Below are 25,727 nucleotides of genomic sequence, written 5' to 3' on the forward strand. Positions count from 1 at the left end.
ATCTCTCCATTTATTAGGTCTTTAATTTATTTCAGCATTGTTCTGTAGTTTTCAATGTCCATGTCTTGCACATACTTTGTTAAATATATCCCTAAGCATTCCATGATTTTGGATATGATTGTAAATGGGACTGCATTTTTAATTACATTTTACCATTGTTCAGGGCTAGTATACAGAAACACTATTGAATTTTGTATGTTGACATTGTATTCAGTGACCACTAAATTCACTTACTGGCTCTAGTAGCTTTTTGTAGATTCTTTAGGATTTTCTATATATATGATCACGTTGTCTGACAACAAAGACAGTTCTTTATTTTTCTCCCTATACATTTTTAACTGCTTTATTGAGATATAATTTTTTTTCATCAATTTTAATCAGACTCATGACATGCATTTTCATCAATGCCTTTGTTATCACTAAAGTGAATTTTTGAATCATCTAATAGCTTTCCAGAGCACATCTTCACGTTTGTCTAAGTTGTTCGATATAAAGCATTTCTTCCATTTGTGTATAATAAAATTTTATCCTAAGCTACAAGTGTCCATTTGCTTAAGAACAGTTTATATTTTTTCATTTATTCTGTAGCTAGCTATTCATGATCTCCCCATCATAACAACATACTACATTGCTCTTCTAATTATGGTAACATATATTTATAACACAAAATTTGCCATTTTAACCATTTTACGTGTACAGTTCAGTGGCATTAATTAGTTTTACAATGCTGTGCTACCATTACTACTTTCCATTATCAAAACTTTTTCATCATCTCAAACAGAAACTCTACCCTTTAAGCAACAGTTCCCCATTCCCCCTCCCCTAAGCCCCTCACACTCACTCATCTTTCTGTCTCTGTGAAATGGTTCATTCTAGATATTTCACATAAGAAGAATCATACAATATTTGTCTTTTCGTGTCTGGCTTATTTCATTTAATGTATTGTTTTCAAGGTTCGTCCAAGTTGTGGTATGTATCAGAAATTCTTTTTTTTTTTTTTTTTTTTTTTTTGTGGCTGAGTAGCATTCCATTGCATGGCTATACCAAAGCCTGTTTAAACCCCTGCTTTCAATTCTTTGGGGTATATTCCTATGAGTGGAATTGCTGGGTTCTATGGTAATTTCTATTTTTAACTTTTTGAGGACCTGCCAAACTGTTTTGCACAGAGGTTGCACCATTTTACATTCTCACCAGCAACGCAGAGTTCCAATTTCTTCCCATCCTTGCCAACACTTATTTTCCATATTTTTAATATTGCATCCTAGTGGGTGTGAAGTGATATTATTGAGACATAAATTACACACCATACAATTCACTCATTTAAGTAGAATTCAATGAGTTTTAGGATGTTTAGAATGTTTGGAGTTGTGCAACTATTACCACAATCAATTTTAGAACATTTTCAATACTCCCCCCCACCAAAGAAACAAGAAACCCCATACCCATTGTCAGTCACTTGCCATTTCCTCCCAACATCCCCACCACCTCCGAACCTAGGTAACCACTAATCTACTTTCTGACTCTATAGATTTGCCTATTTGGGACATGACATATAAATAGAATCATATAATATGTGGTCTTTTGTGACTGGCTTCTTAAGCTCAGCATAAGTGTTTTCAAGTTTCATCTATGCTGTAGCATGTATCAGCATTTCATTATTTTTTATCACCAAGTAATATTCCATTATATGGAATTTCCACATATTGTTTATCCAGTTATCAGTTGATGCACATTTAGGTTGTTTCCACTTATTGGTTATTATGAATAATGATGCTAAGAACATTCACATGCAAGCCATTGTGTGGTTGTTATGTTTTCATTTCTACCAGGTACATAGCTAGGACTGGAATTGCTGGGGCATATAGCAACTAAATGTTTAGCATTCTGAGGAACTGCCAAACTGTTTTCAAAGTGCCGGCACCATTTTACATTCCTATCAGCAATATATGAGGGTTCCTATTTCTCCACATCCTTGCCAACACTTGTTATTATCTGTCTTTTTGATTATAGCCATCTCAGTGGTGTGAAGTGGTATCTCATTGTGGTTGTGATTTGCAGTTCCCTGTGACTAAAGATACTGTCTTTTCATGTGCTTAATGACCATTTGCTCATCTTTGGAGAAATGGGTATTCAAATCCTTTTTCCATATTTTAATTGGGTTATTTATCTTTTTATTATTGAGTTATAAGTTCCTTGTATATTCTGGATAGGAGACCTTTGTCAGATATGTAACTTGCAAATATTTTCTCCTAGTCTGTGGTTTGTTTTTTTCATTTTCATATTGGTATCATCTGAAGCACAGGTTTCAAACTTTGAATTGTCTAATTTATCATTTTTTTGTTCTATGGATTATGCTTTTGTTGTCACATCTAAAAAATCTGCCTAACCAAGGTCTCGAAGATTTTCTCCCATGTTTTCTTCTAAACGTTTTATAGTTTTAGCTCTTACATTTAGGTCTCCTCTCCATTTTGAGTTAAGTTTTGAATATGGTGTGAGTTAAGGGTCTAATTTCATCTTTTTGCATGTAGATATCCAAATTTCCCAGCACCATTTGTTGAATCTCACCATAAACTTTAAAAGGAAGTATTTTTTCCAATTTATTACATGGAAAAATTTCAAACTTACAGAAGAGTCAAAAAAATAGTACAATGTGAGTCATATATCCTTCACCTATTTTCATAAATTATACTTTCCCACATTTGTTTTCTCTGCCCCTATCTTTCTAAACACACTAACACTTTTTTGCGAAGCCATTTGAAAGTAAACTGCAAATATCATGAAACCTCACTCTTAAATACTTAAGCACACATCTCCTAAGAAAAATTAAGTCTTCTACATTTGCACACCCAGGAAAATCAACAAGCCAGTTGACTTGTTAGATGCCCCACACTAGATCTGTCTAAATGGTTCTTCATATTTAGACACAGGTTAAACATTTATGGCAAGAATAGTTCATAAAGGATGCCCTGTATTTCATAAAGAATATTTCATAAAAGATGCCCTGCATTTCTTATTACATCAGGAGGCATAATGTCAGGTTGTCCTGTTATTGAAAATACTAAGTTTAATCACTTGTTTAACCTAGTGACTGCCACATTTTCCCATTGTAAATGTACATTTCCCACTCTGTAATTAGTAAGCAATCTGTGGGTGATAATTTGAGACTGTGTGAATATCCTGCTCCCTAAAGACTTTTCACTGAATGGTTTTTAACATCCATTTGATGATCTTTGCCAGAATCAATTATTACTTTGGGGGCTGCAAAATGGTGAATTTCTATTCTATCTTCCTTCTACATTTGTTAACTAGTACTCTGCTGTAAAGAAGATCCTTCTCTCTTGTTGTCCATCTCTTTCTTCTGAATATCACAATGGACTCATGGATTATTTTAAATTTACTGTTATAATCTTCATGATTTAAAAAAATATATTTACTTAGCTTGGTCTACAGAAAAGGCCTAAAAACAAAGCATGCCAATAGCAATGAGCCCACCATGTGCCTAGATTGTGGTACTGAAATATCATTCCCCACTAAAAGGAAACAGGGCTCCTGGGAGAAATAACTGATTCCAGGGCTGAACAGGGAAAGTTCAGTGTAAGTGTGGAAACCCTGTGCATCAGAAAGTAAATATGCACTAAAAAACCAATGAGGTCATGTCAAAAGGTGTCCGGCGCCTTCTCGCTCGGTCCCGCGCGTCCTGTCCTCGGCCGGCAAGGAGAACAGAGGGAAAGAGGGAGAGACGCAGACAAACTGACACTTGAGGCACGCAATGGCAGTGAATGCAAGCCTTTTACTGGAGCCAGGAAGAAAACTTTCTCTGTTACATATTCCACACGAGGCCCTATACCCCGTGGGAGAACAACCTCTATGCGGCCGTCAGGCACGGCTCCCTGTGGGCTGTCTCCCCGAGGCTAGCCCGGGTAATTTCTTATATACAATAGTTACAACCAATGTGCTGACACTACGTAAGCGTGTACAATAGGCTAGCAGCAACCGCTGCCTCATGCGTCATATGCGGAAGCAGGATACGGGCGCCATCTTGGCTCAAACGATGGGCGGGGGCTACTCTAGAGCAGGTCGCGGCGTGTCCACTAGGCCTTAACCCGGAAAGCGGCTCCCCACATCTCCCCCTTTTTTATATATTTCAACCCAGTGTCTCCATTGATGAGTGTACTCCCGTGGGCCTGAGTGACCCACTACATGTTTTGGTGCTTTGGGGAGTCTGGACTAGGCCCCTGCCATTTTACGGCGGAACCTCTGGCACCGACCAGAATGCTTACCTCATATAGAGACCGGAGAGCCCGTGAGCTGGAAACAACGTGACTCTCCCTACAGTACTTTGCCTCGTAACTGGGGAAAGACGGTTGGGGCAGGAGAGTGGCAACCAGCGTCAAAGGCGTCACTAGGCGTCTCTGTGCAATGGCCAGAGTCCAGTCTGGCCACAACTGGGACTCCGCCTAAGAGACTCGCCTGAGACAAAAATTAAGACTGCTGGAGTTATATGTTATATCCGGGATACGGCCATGGACTTTGCCGCGAACCTGGCCCCAGAGCGCCCCACCCCGAGTGGCCGGGACGGGGATCGATCAGTATAGAAGCTACTGTCAGAAGTACTACAGGTTGAAGACATAGCCATCATAGTGGTAACGCGCAGTTGCTGCTGTGCTTGAAACAAGCGTTCTAACAGGCATTTGACGATTACTAAACCCACCAACAACCCTATAGCGAGGAGAACCCAAGTGGTCAGATTGGGCCACGAAAACCAGGAGGTAACTCGGTTCCACAGGTCAGTTACCAAACTGACAAGGTTGAACTTAACGGGGGTCAACTTAACGGCCCCAATCTTGTCCAGGCTGACGTCCACCTGCTGGGTAAGATTGGTAAAAGTTGGCAGATAAGTATTTTTAAGCCAGTCAGAGACTTTGTGGGTGTTAGCAGTTACATTGGCCCTGACCGGAGTGACGCAAAGTCTGAAAAGGATCCATCGGGTGTCACACAGTTGCTCGACTGTTTTCCAGAGCCCATCTATCTCCTGTCCAAGTTCCTGTATTTCACTTTGCATTTTCTGGATTGCTTGCGAATTCAACTCTAACATTAGATTGTGGGCGTGCAACGCGTCCCGGGTGGCATTGGCTAAAGTGTTGACTGTTTCCATCGTCAGGGCGATCTGCTCCGTTGTCCAGGCTTGAAGCACCGCATTCCCCACTGCTGGGACGAACACTGAAGCGACGATGCCGCCGAGGTTCCACAGCCAGCCTTTGACACTTCTTGGTTTCCTGTTAAGGGAGGGATTAAAAGGCCCAGAAAACGGAAAGTTTTCCGTTGACACAACCTGGGTAATAGGGCCTACCCAATCAGTGGTGTTGACCGGGACCCAAACATAGCTGGGACGGTAGGCTAGGATGGCGTAGGGAGGGAATCCGTTCCAGCATTCAGACAGGGTACAGGGGACGCTGGAACAGTTAAAGGTAGGCTCTGTAGAGAGTAGAAAGGCGAAGGGAGGGAGCACACAAACCTGCCTGTGCAAAGGGAAGGAACAATTCTTATCAGCATATGTTCCCTCTGCACCCGAAAAGGAACAATTGGCAGTGGTAGAGTCACCCGTCGCGTCGGTTGACGTGTTGGTAAGGGTACCATTCAATAGCATGAAATAGCGCAGGTCCAGACATGCCCCCAGGGGGTCGCAGGCCAAATGCTGAGCGAAGGTTTGGATACGGGAGGCTATGGGGTCGATTAGCGGTTCTCGACATTGGTTTACGGTACCCCACGCCGATGCCTCAGTATAGTTTCGGATCTTGCTTATTGCTGTGAAATTACGTATGTGAGGGCGCACGGACCAGAGCCACCAGTCCTCACTTAAGAGGAACGGGTGCCTCACGGGCATACAGCTGTGCCAAGAGAAGTCCCCCAGAGTGGTTTTCCTGTGCAGATCATGCGCGCAAGGGGAGAAAGGAGGCTGCGGGGCATCAGGATCTCGAGAGCAGTTAAGGACTGTTGGTCTAAACCCAGAAAACTTGAGGCATCTTTTCGTCTCATTTTTGTTAAGCAACCCCTCACAATCCTGTTGATAGCCAGCCGAGGTATTAAGAAATTCTAGCAAGACTCCAAAAGTCACCTGAGTGCAATGGGTATCACAGGCAGTACTTGTGCTGTTTGCACAGGAACAATTAGCTATAGAGCGATTAGCAAATGAAAGGATCAGCGTATCATCGGTTAGAGGAAAGGTCTCGTTGAAGGTTATGGAGGAAACATTGGCAGGCAAAGGTAGATGATGGAGGCTAAGAGTTAAATTAGGAGTGAAGAACTGAGGAGAGGCGGGGGACCCCGCAGAAAAGGGAGCTAGCGTCGGGGGATGGTGCCAGAGGCCCCAGAGGAACTGATCTTCTCCCTGAACCACTGCAACACTGCTGAGAAAGAGAAAACAAATCAGGAGGGTATTTATAGGGGAATAGGGGTTGGGATCACCGGTCCTCCCCCTGGACGACGGGGAGGCGGTCAGGATCATTCTCATCATCTTGCTGGTCATCTTGCTGGTCGTCACCAGCGTTGAAGGTTGGGTCTCTTGTGTCATGTTGGGGGTTCCCCAATTGGTCAGGCTGCAGCTTCTCAGCGCTCTCGGGCGTTGATACGGTTCTCACCAATCTCTCCGGAACCCACACCGGTTGACGTCCTGGTTCCTGTGGGAAGACACAAACAGAGCCTCTGGCCCAGCTGAGCACGGGGTCAGGGCCTTGCCACTGTCCTGACAGGACATCCTTCCATCGGACTAGACCTCTATGTGGAGGACTCGGGGAGGTGTGCTGAAGGGCAGGTGTCATGCCCTGTGAATTTTCATTTAAGAAATTGTACGTGAATAAGGCTACAGACAGTTGAGCCTTTGGGGATAGGCCGTGACCTATCCCCTCTTTCTGTTTTTTGAGCAAGTCTTTCAGAGACCTGTGTGCTCTTTCAATGATACCTTGTCCTTGAGGGTTGTAAGGGATTCCATGCTTCAATTGTACTCCCATATTATCACAAAATTTTTGGAAAGTTTTACTGGTATAAGCAGGTCCGTTATCTGTCTTTAACATTTTTGGCTTGCCCCACGCTGCCCAAGCGGCAAGGCAGTGTGCAATGACTTGGTGGACTTTTTCTCCTGTCTCAGCAGAGGCAAATAATATTTGAGAACATGTGTCTACTGACACATGCAGGTATTTGATTTTTCCGTACTCTGAATGATGAGTGACATCCATTTGCCAAATGTCTCCTGGGACGAGACCTCTAGGGTTAACTCCCACAGATGGGATATGCTGTTGAGTAACACAATTTCCACAAGCTCGGACTATGTCTCTAGCGGCCGCTCGCGGTATACTAAACCGCTTAGCCAGGGTACCTGCATTGATATGAAATTTGGCGTGGAACTCTCGGGCTTGCTGATATGGTGTCAGCACGGGGAAGACGTGTGGCTGTCGAGTGGCCACATCTACTATGTGATTTCCTTGGGCCACGGGACCAGGTAGGCCTGAATGGGCCCTAATGTGAGTTGTGTAAAAGGGATGTTGCCTAGTACGAATCGTCTTTTGCAGCTCGAGAAAGAATGTGCTTACAGTGGAGGAGCATTTTATAATGCCCACAGTTTCTAGGATTTGTAGAGAATTTACGACATAAAGGGAATCAGAGACAATATTCAGGGGGCCAGGAAACTCTCTCAGGACTGTAATAGTAACCTGCAATTCAACCCACTGCGGTTTTTGTGGTTGAAAAAACACTGTTTTGGGAGTGTCCCCTTCCACACAATACGCCCCTGTACCGGAGCTGGAGCCATCCGTGTACACGGTGAGGGCGTTCGCTAGTGGCCTAGACGAAGTCACTTTGGGAAAGATTACCGGATGTTGGGTGACAAACTGTAAGAGGGGGTCTTTGGGATATTGGTTATTAATACATCCCGAAAAGGTGCATCGAAGAACAGCCCATTGATCTATGCATCCGGTAAGCACCTCAATTTGTGGGAGAGAGTAGGGTACTCTAAGGTTTTTTGGTGGTTGGCCAAGGTGTTGGATGGCCTTCTTGATGGCCTCCAGGGCCAGATCTGCAACTGCGGTAGGGTAATGCTCTAAGATCTTTTTTGGAGAAATTCCGGGGTGGATCCAGAGTAATGGCCCCTGTTGCCACAGCACCGCCGTGGGCTGTGACACCGTCGGCAGCAGGCAAGCTTCGAAAGGCTTATCAGGGTTTATTCTTTTTAACGCGGCACTACTGAGTGCCTGTTCTACTTGGCATAGTGCTTGTCTTGCTTCAGGGGTGAAGGACCGGGGCGAAGCTAAGTCCGGATCCCCTTTAAGCAAGTCAAACAAGGGTCTTAATTTGGCATTGGGTAACTTCAGATATGGGCGAACCCAATTTATGTCTCCCATGAGTTTCTGTAAGTCATTGAGGGTGTTCAGTTTATCTAACCTGAGAGACACCTTTTGGGGGGAGACTTGAGTAGACGTAAGTTTTGCTCCCAGGAAGGTGACAATCTCGGTCATCTGGATCTTCTCTGGGGCTATTTCAAGATTGACCTCTCTAAGTGTAAGAACCAAATGTGATAGTGCAGCGTTAAGGAGATCTGGGCTTTCATGAGTCAGCAAGATATCATCCATGTAATGAAGGATCCTTACTTTGGGGAATTGCTGCCGGGTATCGGCCAACTGTGCAGCGACATACAACTGACACATGGTAGGGCTGTTGGTCATGCCCTGGGGCAGGACCGTCCACTCAAAGCGGTGACAGGGCTCCTCTTGGTTTAGAGAGGGCACAGTAAAAGCAAATTTTTGGGTATCCTCTGTGTGAAGTGGGATAGAAAAGAAACAGTCTTTGATATCTAGGATGATAACAGGCCAACGCTCTGGCAGGGCCGAAAGGAGGGGCAACCCCATCTGAACGGGCCCTAAAGGCTCCATGCAATTATTGATGGCTCTTAAATCGTGCAGCAACCTCCATTTGCCTGATTTTTTCTTTATGACAAAAATAGGGGTGTTCCAAGGTGATGTGGAGGGAATGAGGTGGCCCTCTCTTAGCTGATCTGACACCAGAGTGTGTAATGCGGAGAGCTTTTCCCGTGATAAGGGCCACTGAGGCACCCAAACCGGAGATCTGGTTTTCCATTTTAGCTTTATGGGTGTGGGTGGGAACATTCCCTCAGTGGCCCCCAGGAAAAACCCAGGCCCTGCTTGACAATGTTGGAGGTAGCTTGTATGGGCTCTACGCGTCCCTGTAACGAGGCTCCTAAGCCTTTGCCGGGGACATATCCCATTCCTTTTAACAATCGCTTAGAGGTTGGGGAGCAATCACTGGTCAAGGTAACGTCCATCTGGGTAAGAATGTCTCTTCCCCACAGGGAAACAGGCAAGGCTAATACATATGGCTGAAAACTACCTTGGTGTCCTTCTTCGTCTGCCCAATGAAGGGCAGCGGCACTCAGCATGGGTGCCGAAACCTGGCCTATTCCTCTGATGGTATCTTCCGCCTTGCACGTCGGCCAGGTGGAGGGCCAGTCCTGCTGTCTTATAATTGACCGATCGGCCCCGGTATCTAGCAGGCCTAGGAAAGATCTGCCTTGTACCTTGATAGTCAGCATGGGTCGAGACTCCAGAGACATATGGAGGCCCTCAAAAACTTCTCCTGAAGACCCAAATCCCTTATCTCCTCTCTGTTTGGGTCTACTCGGAAAGAGTGTATGTAAGCTGGGTAAGAGCAAGAGCTGTGCCAGCTTGTCACCTTTTGCAATGACCAGCGTACCTTGCTGAGATTGTACCATAATCTGGACGTAACCTGTGAAATCTGAATCCACAACACCTGGTATGACATTTAGTCCTTTCAGGGCTGTGGATGCTCTCCCTATTATGAGCCCAACAGTCTTTGTTGGCAAGGGCCCTTTAAAGGAGGTCCCTACCAACTGGACACCCATGGAGGGGGTCAGTACGAGTCTGGAGGTGGCACAGAGGTCCAGTCCCGCTGACCCAGGGGATGCGCGAATTTGGGCGGGCGTCATGTCGCCGGATGGCATGCAGGGGGGCCCACCGAAAGGGTGGACCCCCCTTGCCCGTTTTTTGGGTCCTGTTCAGGACGGCCAGAAAGGCGCACACCTTGCGCATCGAAGGCTGACCTACAGTCTTCTGCGCGATGAGGTCCCTTGTGGCAACGGCCACATAGCCTGGTTGCTGCATATGGTCTACCAAACTGTGGAGTGGCAGGTGGTTGACCTTTATTGGGACAGTTCCTCTTAATATGTCCCAGCTGGCCACAATGATAACATCCTCTGGGCTTCATTTCTAGTTCTTTAGATTTCTTTGCAGACACTTGTAAGGAGTTGGCTAGCATGGCAGCTAGACCTGCATTAGTTAACGGGCTGCCAGCATCTCTGCAAAGCCGAACCCAGTCCGTCAGCTGTTTTCCTCTGTTTTGTGCTAAAATAACTTTACATTCTTTATTGCACTGTTCAAATATCATTTGTTTAACTACAGTCTCTGCCACCCCTGGATCTGAGAAAATTCTCTCGGCTGCAGTCTGCATTTTGGCTACAAAGTCCACAAAAGGTTCTGTGGGGCCCTGATGAATATTACTGAGCGAGGCTTGAGCCTCTCCCTCACCTGTCAGCTTTTTCCAAGCTCCCACGAAACAACGGAAGATTTGGGCATAGACCTCTTGAGGGAACCGCGTTTGATTTTGGGCATGGGCTCCCCTCCCCAACAGCATGTCTGTATTCCACGCGCCATGTCTTCCCGTTGCGTTCTTAGCCGCTTGTTCCTCAGCTAACTCCTCAAACCATGCTTTCCAATCTATAAATCGGCCTGGTGGCAAACAAGCACGGGCTAACTGAACGATATCTGCGGGCGTATGATTTAGGGCGGAGAGGTTTTCAACCATGTTCAGGGTATAAGGGGCATTGGGGCCGTACTGATGGACGGCCTGCCTTAGCTCCTTCAAAAGTTTGTAATCATATGCTTCATATTGGTTGTTGCCTTGATGGTTAATAATAACCGGGTACATTTCTGGGGATGGTTCTGGTTTAAGTGGTTGGTACCCACCTAGTATACCGAAAGGCCTAAAGGTGAAAGAGGGGACCCATTTCCAGAAATGCCTCCTTCCACATTCTGATGATATGGGGTCTAGGGGGCCTGAGTATTCAGGTGGGGGATACGGCTGTGGATGCCCCTCCCCCGGCCCGCCTGCAAGGGGTTCCGGGTCCCGCAAAGGCGGACCATCGTGATTATCGGATTCGGGCACTAGTGGGAGCTCTCGGTAAGGGCCTTTGGCGGAACCGCTCAACCAGCCCACCGGAAGCCGCGGCGTTTTTTGTGACGCGGCGACAGGAGCCGGCGGGGCGGAAGGCCGCGTGGGTGGGGCGGGAGGCTCCTCCCAATCAATTAATGGAGGCGCTTCCGCTCCCTCACCGTCATCGCTACCCGCTTCTGAGGCAGAGGTGTCCGAGCTACCACCACTCAACTCTGGCTGCTTGCCTTTATGGGAGCCGGCCGCAGATGACACCGACTGGGTTTCTTGGAGAGCGTGCCGTACCTCTTGCAAGGCGGAGGACGGACTTAGGCCTGTAGCCGACTCCAGTTCAAGGACCGCGCGGACGGTCTCCCATATAGGGATTAGAATTGGATCCAGACAAACGCCCGTCTGACGCGCCCGGTCTATATCGTGACCAAGCTTCAGCCAAGAGGGCAGACTGAGGCTGCCGGTGGAGGGAAACCAAGGGGCAAAAGTTTCAACATCATCGAGAAACCTCTGTAGGGAGCTTTTCTTAACTGAGATACCCCTCTGCTTCAGGAGGGTTTTTAAAGGAGCCAACAAAGGCGAACTTCCAGACTGCCCCATGCTTGCAGTCGGCGCTGTACTTTAACCACTCGGAGAGCTCTTCCGAGTCCCCGGGACCGCCTGAGAACCCACGGGCCCTGACTCTCACGTAAAAGAAACACTCACCTTCTTGCGCTGATCAGGCGCGGGAAGTCCGCTGCAGTTCCCCGTACGGGCCACCACTTGTCCGGCGCCTTCTCGCTCGGTCCCGCGCGTCCTGTCCTCGGCCGGCAAGGAGAACAGAGGGAAAGAGGGAGAGACGCAGACAAACTGACACTTGAGGCATGCAATGGCAGTGAATGCAAGCCTTTTACTGGAGCCAGGAAGAAAACTTTCTCTGTTACATATTCCACACGAGGCCCTATACCCCGTGGGAGAACAACCTCTATGCGGCCGTCAGGCACGGCTCCCTGTGGGCTGTCTCCCCGAGGCTAGCCCGGGTAATTTCTTATATACAATAGTTACAACCAATGTGCTGACACTACGTAAGCGTGTACAATAGGCTAGCAGCAACTGCTGCCTCATGCGTCATATGCGGAAGCAGGATACGGGCGCCATCTTGGCTCAAACGATGGGCGGGGGCTACTCTAGAGCAGGTCGCGGCGTGTCCACTAGGCCTTAACCCGGAAAGCGGCTCCCCACAAAAAGGTACATAGGAGCTTGCTTGAAGGGGCTTCCATTGGCCAAATTTGGGACAATTTAAACATTAAAGAGAAATGCTTTTTAAATTACCTGTTTTTTTACTCTCTCTTTCTCCCTTTACTGCTTTAATTTCCTCACTGTTCATTTGCTCCTCAGTCTGGTTTATTTACACCACTGAAAACATAACAGTAATCTTTTGATTACCAAATTCATCAGACCCTTCTTAGTCCTCAACATACTCAACTCCATTGTCACTAGCAACCATTTGCTCTTCCATGCTAGGCTTTCTTTTTTTCTCATCCTAATCAGGGACAAACAACCCACAGCCAAGTTCATGGCTTGCCATGGTCTGCCCAGGACAAGCAGAAAAAGAACTTAAAACCATGGGAGAGGGAGACCCAGGTTGAAGAAGGGTCAGGGTATGTCTGCTTGTGGTCACATTTTATCTGCCTCTATTTTCAGGGCTTAATCAGTGGGTGGGGCCAAAAAGGCACATACAAATGTGGCTAACTCTGTGACAACTGGGGTAAACCTCTCTGAGCCTCAGGTTCCTCATATATGGGAATTATAATAGTACCAACTTCCTCATATATGGGAATGATAATAGTAGCAACCCTAAGGGTTGTTTCAAGACCATTCATGTGCACTTGTACTCTGAACTCTTCATTCAAAAGTAAGAAATTAAAAATATTTACAAAGTTATCTGTTAGATATTTCTTCCCACCCCTCCAAAATTAAACTTCCCTTGACTCTACGTCTCCCTTGAGCATTGCTTCCCTTTACTATGAAACTTTCTGCTTTCTTCACTTCCTTATTTTCCATTTACTCTTCAACTACCTGTTCCACCGAAACCCCTTCTACCAGGGTCACCTGTGACCGATAACTTTTTAAACTCATCTTACTTAATCAGCATTTGACCATGGTGAACGTACCCAGGTTCTTTCTTTTGTTTTAAATAGTTATTGACAGTGATGTGCCAGAGCTAGCTAGTGAGAGCTTATTAAATGTTCAGGAATTATGCAAGCCCTTGGGAGTATGTATACCACCAAAACTGGCCAATGCTATAAACTGGAGCTTTACGTGTTCAGAGAGTGGGTTTACCTGCACACTATTTGTTACTGTTTCTGTATAATGACACATGCTTACTAAAAAAAGTTCAAACTATAACAGAAAGCACAATGACCTGAAATCTTACCACCCATGAAAAAAACAGCATTTTGTTAGATAACTTTCCAGATATCCATCCAGGAAGCAAAATTTTATTTAATGGAGATCATGTTATAGTGTTGTTTCGTAACCCTTTCCACAATATGTTATGGGCATCTTTCCATGTCAATAATTATAGAGACATGTCATAATTTTTTTTAACTTTTTATTTTGAATACTTTCAAACTTATAGGACAGTTGAAAAACTGATACAAAACCCTTACAGAGAACTCCAATATACTCCTCACCCAGATACCCAAACCCACCAACTTTTAACATTTTGCCACATTTGCCATATCATTCTATCTATTCACACCTCTCACTCTCTTCATTTAATCTACTTCTTAAATATTTAAGAGTAGGTTGTATGCTCCTTAAACATTTAATACTTCCAAGTCATGTCATAGTTTTTAATACAATTTTTATCAGAGAAGTTGTAGGTTTTTTAATATAATTTTTTTATTAGAGAAGTTGTAGGTTGTCATATTTTCATGGCTATATAGTATTTCACTATGTATATTCACCATAATAATTCTCCTATTGTTGAATAGTTTAGATTGTTTTTGCTATCATAATGCTACACCAACATCTATTATGTGTAATTTTTAAATGTATCTGTACAATTTTCTATCTCCTTGGGGTAAATTCCCAGAAGTAAGGTTGATGTGTGACATAATACACTTATTTTTCATTTGATACATATTGCCAAACTGTCCTCTGTAAAGACCAAAAAAATTTATATTCCCACCAACAGTATGTAAGAGTGCCTATTTCTCCACAACCTTGGCAACACCATGTCAATCTTTTAAATCTTTGCCAATCTCACGGACAAGAAACAAAAACATGTTTTTCTTTTTTTATGTCTTTGATTATCCAGTATGAGATGAGTATCTTTTCATATGTTTATTGTCCATTTGTGTCTCTTTTGACAACTGCCTTTTCATGTCCTTTTTACATTTTTTTTTAATGTGGAAGAGTTTTGCCTCTTACCTTTTTCTTAAAACAATGTCCTTCCTTAGATTTCTGCATACTACTTCCTTATGGTGTCCCTCCAACAATTTTTCCAGTTACTTCTCAGTTTCCTTCTCTGTTTTTGTACCCTCTGCTTGCTTCTTAAATGTTGATGCTCTCTTCTCTTCTGTTTGACCCACTCTTCCTCAGTGATTCCATCACTCCTATGATCTTATTTCAAATCTGTCATAACATGAACAATCACAATAGAAACAGTGATATTAATAACAGCAAGCATTTATTGAGCACCTGCTATGTGACAGGTACTGTAATAATTGCTTATATACAATAGATCAGTTATTCCTTACAATAATCATAAAAGGCAGGTACTCTATGAATCTCTGTTTTACAGATGAGGAAATTCAGTCAGGAAAGTTTAAGTGACTTGTTCAAGGTTGTAAAGTTAGTATGTATAGAGGTGAGACTCAAACTCAAGTCTTGTCCGATGCCAGCTATACTCTATTACATCTCATGACTATGTGCTGTATATGGTCTACATAAGGGGTTGGAAAACTCTATCTTGTTTTGAAAATAAAGTTTTATTGGAAAATAGCCATACCCATTCATTTCAATATTGTCTGTGGCTGCTTTGACACTACAATAGCAAGGTTGAGCAAGTACAACAGAGATCTTATGGCCTGCAAAGTCTAAAATATTTATTCTCTGGCCTATTACAGAAAAAGTTTCTTGGATCCTGATCTATACACAGATAACTCCAAAGATCTACATCTTCAGCACTTAACCTATCTTCTGAGCTCTCTACCTATACATATTTTAATCTTAATATTTTAAACCTGGACTTTCCTGCCATCCTCACCCCAAACTATGCTCTAGTCCAGGGATGTTGCATGCATACTGTCTTTCTCCACTTTTATATCCATGGCAGTCATTGCTAATTGATCACAGCACTCTTTCCTACTAAGCCCAGATGAGGCCTCAGAATCCTTCTTAACACAACCCTTTATGAAGGCCTGGCCTGAGACTGACAGTGGGACATACAGAGAAGGGGTTGGAGTCAAGAACTATTTAGGAGATAGAATCAGCAGGGTTAGGAGATAATGGAGGAATGCATATCTAGCTTTCATCTGGGTAGATGGTGATACCTGTGATTGGTAGCTACTACCAATCAAATGGAGTTAGCACATAAGGTAAAACCTTTTTGCCATCTTTGTAGCTGTGCTACACTCAGCTTCTCACCAGTCCTGGAACCTGATCAAGCCCTTGCACAATTCCATGTCCGTGCACATGATTCTTCACCCTAGAATGTCGTACTTTCCCTTCTCTGCCTGGCAACTACTTTTTCCATGTCTGACAACCAGCTGAAATGTCACTGCCATGAAGCTTTTACCAACTCCTCATGTGGATTAGCTATTTCCTACATAGTGCCCCTTTTAGTTCAGAACTTTATTATAACATTGATACATAATACATTGTACCATATCTATCTTTTCAGAGATTGGTGTGTCCACCCCACTAAACTGAGAGCCCCTTAAAAGCAGAACACATATCTTAATTATCTTTGTATCCCTGGTGTCTTACAGTATCCAGAATGCAACAGGCTGCTAGTAGGTATCACCAGCTACCCAGACAAAAGCTTGACACATAGACCTCTATTATCTCCAAATCTTGCTGATTGTATCACCTAAATAGTTCTTGACTCCAACCCCTTCTCTGCACCTCCTCCTGCCAATCTCTGGCCAGGGAGGCCTTCATCATTTGCACCTGAATTATTGCCACAACTTACCTGCCTCCACTCACATAAACTCCCTATGTTAATTCCTTCATTCAACAAATATTTACTTATTGTCTACTATATTCCAAACTGTTCTAGGAACTGAGAATAGTACAGTGAACAGAGGAGAAAAAAAAAAAATCCCTGTCCCCATGAAGCTTTTATTCTACGAGGGGGAAACACAGCCATCAGAGTGACCCATTTGTATGCAGCTCTGACCGTGTCACTCTTTTTAAAACCTGCATTGGCTTCCCACTGTGTACAGTCCAAACTACCTAAACACAGTATATAAGGCTTTCCACAACTCAGTCCTTGCTTACTCTAGTTTCATCTCTTCTATTTTGTGCTCTAGCAATACCAACGGCACACACCATGTTCTTCCTGCCTCCCTGATTTTGCTTTTGATATTCCCTTTGCCTGGAATACCCTTCCCTCTATTATTTTGCATGGTTTCTTCACATTCCTCCTTGAAGATTCAACTCAGTCAGTACTTTATCTAGGAAGGCTTCCTCTTTTCCTTCAGGTTAGAGGCTTCTCAAGGATGCTCCCATAACATACTGTGCACACCTCTATCGTGGCATTTCCACATGGCTTTACCATTGTTTCTAAATCAGTTTTCCCTACTAGGCTGTATTCTTTGAGGGCAGAGACTATCTTATCCATCTTTGTAATCCCAGTATCTCCCCTAGTGTATGACATATAATGGGCGTTCAGTAAACACTGGTTGAATTAAAGAATGTTACCTCCACATGCCATTCTTGTCCATGACCAGACCACTTTCCTGCACTCCTGACTCTTTTAACCAACTGCTTACCAGTCATTTCTCTACCTCTGCAGTTCCTCAAAAACACCATGACCAACAGTGAACTCATCATCCCCTCCTGAAACCTTTTCTTCCTCCTGCATTCCTTTAATGATTTCTTAAAACTAGCAACCTTAGTGTCAATTTTGATTATTCCATCTTCCTTTCCCTGGTAATTCTACTTTATAAATCCTTACTCTGGCTCCTCCTCTGCCACTTCCCTCATTATCTCTCCCCTGGTTGACTGCACTGGCCTTCTAAGCAGTCTTCTTGCTTCTAGTTTTATTCCCTGTATTTCATCCTTCATGCTGCTGCCAGTTATTTTTGTCAAAGAAAAATCTGATTGTGTCACCTCCCTGCTTAATGATCTTTTCTGACTTCCCACTGCCTTTAGAATAAAGTCAAAACACTTTAGTTCATTACATAAGGTCCTTAAGGATGTAGCCTTCATCTAAGTTTCCAGGCTCATCTACCACTCACTGGTCCATCCGTACTTTCTGCCTCAGTCATACTGAACTCTTGATAGCTCTCAACACAAGTCTTGTTTTCTCATGCCTCCATACCTTTGCATGTTCAGTTACCTTTTCCTTATCCTTCTCCCTTGTATCCGCTTGGTTAATACTCTCTCACCCGTTAAGACTCAGCTCAAGTATCGCAACTGCCTCAAAGCTTCAAAAAAGTCTGTTCTGAATTCAGCACTCCCTGCACCCCAGGTCAGTTCAGGGTCTTTATTTACGTGCTTCCATATATCCTGTGCCTATTATAACCATTAATCACATTATCCTAGAGTGCTAGTTTACTTGTCAGTCTTTCCCAATTGATAATGAGCTTCTTGAAGTCAGGGGCAGTGTCAGTGCGGTTTATCTCTTTGTCTCTAGAGCCTAGAATCTTTGCCTAGAATATAGTAAAAATTCAATAACCAAGAAAAAATGTTTACATAAGTGAGTGCCTTCTTGGCTTGCCTAATGCTGATCTCTTTGCCTGGAATAATCTGCCTGATAAAAATTCCTAAGGTTACTATTGGATCCTTAGCACCTAGCAGTGTCTGATATATGGTATGTACTCAATAAATAATGAATGAATGAATGAGACCAAGTTCAATGCCACCTTCCTGACCTCTTCTTTAACAGCCCAAGGTGTATCTGGTTGATCTCCACCTCCAGCTCCCACAGAATTTTGTATCTCCTTCTTCTAGAACACTTGCTACAATGCACTACTCACATGGCTTTCTCTGCTAGACTGAAATCTCCTCAAGGATTGGAATTTTGTCTTACTCATCTCTGTATCTCTACTCTCCAGCATAGTGCTAGGCACATGACAGATACTCAGAAAGTATTTGCTGAATGAATAAATGGACGAATTTGAGAAGATAAGATTTTGGGGAAGCTCCAGACATCTAAGTGGCTGTTATGGGATTGAGCAAGTAGACTGTTCTGTGTAGCTGCAGGAGGCAAAAGAGCTAGTATGAGCAATGGTAGAATCCACAGAGAGGCATTATTTTAGCTCAATGGAAGAAAGAATTTTGTTAACTTTTAGAATGTCTTGAAGATCAAATGGGCTGCCTTTGGAGGAAACTGAGCTCCTTGTGATAAGAGGTATGCCATCAGAAGTTGAAGAATGTTTGGCAGTGATGTTTAAGAGGAAACTTCAACAGCAGACAGCGAGGTGAAAGGGGGTGGTGGTGATGGTGGCGTTGGAGCTAGATGACTCTTGGGGGTTCCTTCTGGACTGGAGCATCCATCAACCTGCTCCCCTCAGAGCTACCCCTGGATTAGGACACTTCACTAACCAGACCATTCTTAGCCAGCCTAGGCACCCTTACTATTTCTCTTCTGGAGCAGAACCATCTTACTCATCTTCTTATCTTCAATAACTAGCAAGGTATCTAGCACATAGTAGGAGCTCAACAACCATTTGTTGAATTGTATCTTACTATTCAAACATCAAAGACCTTCCCCTTCCGCCTCAGTAAATATTTGCTGAATGAAGTTAATTTAAATTCTACTTATGTGACAGCATGTGACTTATGTCATTCATCAATTATTTAGCAAGGTCACAAGCTAGATGAGAGAAAGCAACCTGGATCCTGTCCTCCAGGAGTTTACAGTGCAGCAAGAGAGAGAAGCTAGGAAATACAATAAATGTAGCACAAGTTAGAAAGTACCTAACACAGTGCCTGCTCTGAAGTAGGTACTTGCAGTAGGCTGAATAATAACCCCCAAAGATATTCACATCTTATTCCCTGGAACATGTGAACATTACCTGTTACGGTTGTGATGGTTTGAAGCTGTATGGACCCCAGAAAAGTATGTTCTTAAGGCTAATCCATTCTTGTGGGTGTAGACCTATTGTGGCTGGAATCCTTTGATTAGGTTATTCCAGTTGAGGCCTGCCTCAGGTGGGTCTTAATGATCTTACTGGAGTCCTTTATAAACGAGATGAATAAGGAGAGAGAAAGCCACAGAAGCTGATAGAGAAAGCCCAGAAACAGAGAGGAAGCCATTGAAGACAGAAGCTGGAAGCAATGAAACCCAGAAGGGAAGGGAAAGACCAGCAGCAGCAGCTATGTCCTTACATCTGACAGAGGATTCCAAGATTGCTGTCAGCCTGTCTTCACGAAGAAGGTATCATCTTGATGATGCCTCAATTTGGACATTTTCACGCCCTCAGAACTGTAATCTTGAACCTAATAAATTACCATTGTTAAAAGCTGGCCCATTGTATGGTATCTGCATTTTGGCAGCTTTAGCAAACTACTAGAACAATGGAAAACAGGACTTTGCAGATGTAATTTAAGTTATGTAATTTGAGATGGAGAGATTATCCTGCTGTATTCGGGTGGACCCTAAACATAATCAAAAATGTCCTTATAAGAGGGAGGCAGAGGGAAATTTGACACAGAAGAGAAGAAGGCCATGTGATGGAAGTAGAAGAAAGCAGTCAGAGAGTGAAGATACTAAACCATTGGCTTTGAAGATGGAGGAAGGGGCCATGAGCCAAGAAATGCAAGGAATGTTGTTCTAGAGGTTGGAAAAGGCAAGGAAACCAAATCTCCCCTAGGGCCCCTGGATGGAGCATGGCTCTGCTGAGACTTTAGTTTTTAGCCTTATAAGACTCAATTTGGATTTCTGGTCTCCAAAATTTTAAGAGAATAAATTTCTTTAGTTTTAAGTCACTAAATTTGTGGTACTTTGTTATAGCAGCAATAGGAAATCAATGTAGAATGCAACAGATATTTGTGAATAAGTGGATTTTTAAAAGAGTTCTATAAAAGAGATAAAGATACAGGGTTTCTCTACAGAGCAGAAGAGAGAAAGCCTAAAAGCTTCAAAAATGCTCCAAGTAAGCAATGAAAATTGTCTAAAATTGAGTGTGATAATGATTGCACAACGAAGAAATGACACTGCAAGACACTGATTGTAAGTCTATGTCATGGAAGGCTTGGGTGACCAAGACTGCTAAACTAACACATAATATAACATGATATGCTAGAGGCAAAAACAAGTTAATTGCAATTAATTCCACCTATGAGAGTCAGGAAGAATACCACTAAGGTGACAATTAAGCTGTACCTGAAAGGAGAAGCTCTTTTCCAGGAGAAGGGATGTTAGGGCATTCTAAGACAGAGGGGAAAACATGGGAAGGCACAGAGGAGTTGTGTAAAGATCTGGCTAGAGCAAGGAATGGTAGGCAATGGGGCTAGAAAGGTAGCGTAAGGTTAAACTTTTAAAGCCATGCTAGGGATTATCTAGACTTGTATTTTATTTTATGTGAAGGAGAACCAAAGGATCTGATTTCTTCTTCATGTGGAAAGCACTCCCTATAGAAATCTTGAATTGCAAAGAGTATGTTTTAACTGTAGATTTAACTGTAGATTTGAAAGTATATTATTTAAAGAAGCAAAACAATTGTCAGAATCAATTTTTTTGAAAATTGTGGCCTGGAGGAATCCCTGAGCCAACTCTTTATTTTTCCCTACCCTTTTCTTCTACTGAACAGAAAAACATAATGCTGAATATTCAGAAAAAAATTCTTTTCTGGTTACTAAAATAAATAATGAGTCTACTACAAGACCCAGATGACCTGATTCTTTTTCTCTCTTTTTAAAATAGTTTTATTAAGACCCAATCCAGTACCATATAACTTACCATTTAAAGTGTACAACACAATGGCTTTTAGTCTATTCACTGAGTGTGCAACCATCACCACAATCAATTCTGGAACATATTCATCATTCCAAAAAGAAGCCCTGTACTCATTAGTAATCACTACCCATTTCTCCTGATCCCCAACCCAGCCCCCAACAATCACTAATGTAACTTCTGTCTTTATAGATGTATCTATTCTTAATATTTCAAACAAATGGAATCATACAATCTGTAGTCTTTCGTGACTGGCTTCTTTCTTTTAGCATAATGTTTCTGAGGTTCATCCATGTTATAGCATGTAACAGCAGTATGTTCTTTTCATTACTAAATATTCCAGTGTGTGGATGTATCACATTTTGTTTTTTAACCACTCATCAGGTGATGGACATTTGGGCTGATTCCAACTTTTTTTTTTTTTTGTTACAATGAATAATGCTGCTATGGAATTCATGTACAAGTTTTGGGGCAGAAATATGTTTTCATTTCTCACGATATTCCTATGAGTGGAATTCTTGGATCATACAGCAACTCTGTTTAACTAGTGAAGAACTGCAAAACTGGCTGCATCATTTTAAATTCCAACCAGGAGTGGGTGAGACTGGGGAAAAGCCCCCTTGAGAGACTGGGGGAAAATGTGGAAATATCAAACTTCCCCACCTGGGGTTTTACTGATATTCTCAAAAGCATTGGGGAATACCAATTTAGAAAGCTGGGTCCTTGATTTTGGGGCTTGCCCTTATGAAGCTTGTTACTACAAAGGAGAGGCTAAGTCTACTTATAATTGTGCCTAAGAATCATTCCCAGAGAACCTCTTTTGTTGCTCAGATGTGGCTTTTCTCTCTCAGCCAACTTTGCAGGTAAACTCACTGCCCTGTCCGCTACATGGGACATGACTCTCAGGGGTGTAAATCTCCCTGGCAACCTATGACATGACTCCCGGGGATAAGCCTGGACCCGGCATCATGGGGATGAGAAAGCCTTCTTGACTAAAAGGGGGAAGAAAAATGAAAAAAAAAAAGTTTCAGTGGCTGAGAGATTTCAAATGGAGTCAAGAGGTCATTCTGGAGGTTATTCTTATGTGTTATATAGATACCCCTTTTTAGTTTTTAGTGTATTGGAAAAGGTAGAAGGAAATACCTGAAACTGTTGAACTGCAACCAGTAGCCTTGATTCTTAAAGAGGAGTATATAACTATATACCTTACACTGTGTGACTGTGTGATTGTGAAAACCTTGTGGCTTACACTCCCTTTATCCAGCATATGGAGAGATGAGTAGAAAAATGAGGACAAAAATTAAATGAATAATAAGGGGATTGGGGGGGATGGGATGTTCTTTTTTACTTTTATTTTTATTCTTGTTTTTTTTTGAAGTGACGAAAATGTTCAAAAATGTACTGTGGTGAAGAATGCACAACTAAATGATAGTACTATGAACAAGTGATTGTACACTTTGGATGATTGTATGGTGTGTGAATAAATCTCAATAAAATTGCATTAGTGTGGTAACCTTATTACAAATGATGAGAGACTATTACTATAATGGTATTACTAACCATGGCCCATAGTTTACATTAGGGTTCACTGTTTTTGTTATTTAGTCCTATTATTTTTTAAAAAAATTTATTATACTAACATGGATATAACCTAAAATTTCCTCTTTTCACTACATCAAATATATAATTCAGTGATGCTAATTACATCCACGATATTGTGCTACAGTCACCCACCAACCATTAGAAAAACCTATCCATCGACGCAAATGGAAATTCTACAGCAATTAAGCATTAACTCCCCATTCCCTACCCCCACCCCAAAGCCTGGTAATCTGTTTTCTAGTTTCTGACTCTTACGAGTTTTCTTATTCTAATTATTTCATATCAGTCAGATCATATATGTCCTTTTGTGTCTGGGTTATTTCACTCAACACAATGTCTTCAAGGTTCATCCATTTTGATAAACGTTGTCACATGTATCATACCTTTTATGGCTGAATAATAATACATTGTATGTATCTACCACATTTTGTTTATTCATTCATCTGTTGGTAGACAGGTGGTTTGCATCCATCTTTTGGCAACTATGAATAATGCTGCTATGAATATTGGTGTGCAAATATCTATTCAAGTCCCTGCTTTCAATTATTTTGGGTATATACCTGGAAGTGGGATTACCGGGTCATACGGTAATTCTATATATAGCTTTCTGAGGAACCACCGAAACTGTTTTCCACAACAGCTGCACTTTTTACATTCCTATCAACAATGAATGAGTGCTCCCATTTCTCCACATCCTCTCCAACTCTTGCTAATTTTCGTTTTTAAAAATAATAGCCATTCGAGTCAGTGTGAAATGGTATCTCACTGTGGTTTTGACTTACATTTCTCTAACAGCTAATAATCTTGAACATCTTTTCATGTGCTTTATGGACATTTGTATATCATCTTTGAAAAAATGTCTGTTTAAATCTTTTTGCCATTTTTCAATTGGATTGTTTGTATTTTTGTTGTTGAGTTATAAGATTTCTTTATATACCCAGGATATTAAATCCAAATGAGATATGTGGTTTCCAAATATTTTCTCCCATTTCATAGGTTGTCTTTACTCTGGTGGTGAAGTTCTTTGATGCACAAAAGTTTTTAATTTTGATGAAGTCATATTTATCTATTTATTCTTTTGTTGCTTGTGCTTTTGGTGTAAACTCTAAGCAACCATCACCTAACCCAAGGTCTTGTAGATTCTTCCCCATGTTTTCTTCTAGGAGTTTTATAGTCCTGGTTCTTATAACTAAGTCTTTGATGTATTCTGAGTTAATTTTTGTATATGGAGTGAGATAGGGATCCTCCTTCATTCTTTTCCTATTGACATCCAGTTTTCCCAGCACCATTTGTTGAAGGACTATTCCTTCCCAATTGAGTGGACTTGGCAGCCTTGTCAAAAATCAACTGGCCGAAGATATGAAGGTCTTTTTCTGAACTATCAATTCAATTCCATTGGACTATGTCTGTCCTTGTGTCAGTGCCATGCTGTTTTAAACAATGTAGCTTTGCAGTAAGTTTTAAAACCAGGAAATGTGAGTCCTCTGATTTACTACTTCTTCTTCAAGATGGTTTTGGCTATCTGGGGCCCTTACCCTTCCATATAAATTTGATGTCTGGCTACTTCATTTTTGCAAAAAAGCTGTTGGAATTTTGATTGCGATTATGCTCAATCTGTAAATCAATTTGGGTAGAATTGACATCTTAATGATATTTAATCTTCCAATCCATGAACATGGAATGTCCTTCCTTTTATTTAAGTCTTGTTTGCATTCTTTTAGCAAAGTTTTGTAGTTTTCTGTGTACAAGTCCTTTACTCCCTTGGTTATATTTATTCCTAGATATTTGATTATTTAAGTTGCTAATGTAAATGATCTTTTTTCTTAATTTCCTCTTCAGATTGTTCATTACTAGTATATAGAAACACTACTGATTTTTGTGTGTTGATATTGTACCCCACCAATGTGCTGAATTCATTTGTTACCTCTAGTAGCTTCGTTGTTGATTTTTCAGTATTTTCTAAATATAGAATCTTATCATCTGCAAATAGGGAAAGTTTTACATATTCCTTTACAATTTGGATGCCTTTTAGTTCTTCCTCTCTCCTATTTTCTCTTGCTATAACTTCCAGTAAAATGTTGGAATTAACAGTGGTGGTAATGGTGGACATCTTTGTCATGTTATTGATTTCTGAGAGAAAGCTTCCAGTCTTTCACCATCTAGTATGTTAGCAGTGAGTTGTTCACATATGTGTTTTAAAATGTTGAGGAAGTTTCCTTCCATTCCCAATTTTCTATGTGTTTTTACCTAGATGGGTTGCTGGATTTTGTCAAATACTTTTTATGTGTCAATTGAGGGGAATGTGTTTCTTAACTGGGATAAGTCCCTCTTGTTAGTGGATTCAGTTTGCTAGTATTTTGTTGAGGATTTTTGCATCTATATTCATCAGACATATTGGTCTGTAATTTTCTTTTCATCTGGCTTTGGCATTAGGGTGATGGTGCCCTCTTAAATAGAGTTAGGGAGAGTCCCTCCTCTTCATTTTTTTGGAAGAGTTTGAGCAGTATTGGTGAGAATTCTTCTTGGAATGCTTGCAGTTTGCTGTGGGGGTGGGGGCTCTCAGGCTTTCCAGTTTGCCATAGGTGAGGGGGCTTTCAGATCAGGTCCGCAGTTTTTACTTACAGATTTTATGCTGTGATCTTGGGCATTCCTCCCAATTCAGGTTGGTGTATGATGAGTGGAAAGTCATGTTTGTTCCCCTGCAGTTATTCCAGATTATTTACTAGTTGTTCCTGGTTGTTTATTAGTTGTTACAGGGGGATTAACT

At 42.3% G+C, this 25,727-nt stretch overlaps 1 protein-coding gene across 4 annotated transcripts in view; it reads right to left on the reverse strand.

The window, feature by feature from the left end:
* HDAC8 (histone deacetylase 8) overlaps positions 1–25,727 on the reverse strand; it is a 244,657-nt gene that overhangs the window by 159,660 nt on the left and 59,270 nt on the right. The gene's annotated exons all lie outside the window — the stretch shown is intronic.

This window comes from Choloepus didactylus, chromosome X (genome assembly GCF_015220235.1).
Source record: "Choloepus didactylus isolate mChoDid1 chromosome X, mChoDid1.pri, whole genome shotgun sequence".
NCBI classification, from domain to species: domain Eukaryota; kingdom Metazoa; phylum Chordata; class Mammalia; order Pilosa; family Megalonychidae; genus Choloepus; species Choloepus didactylus.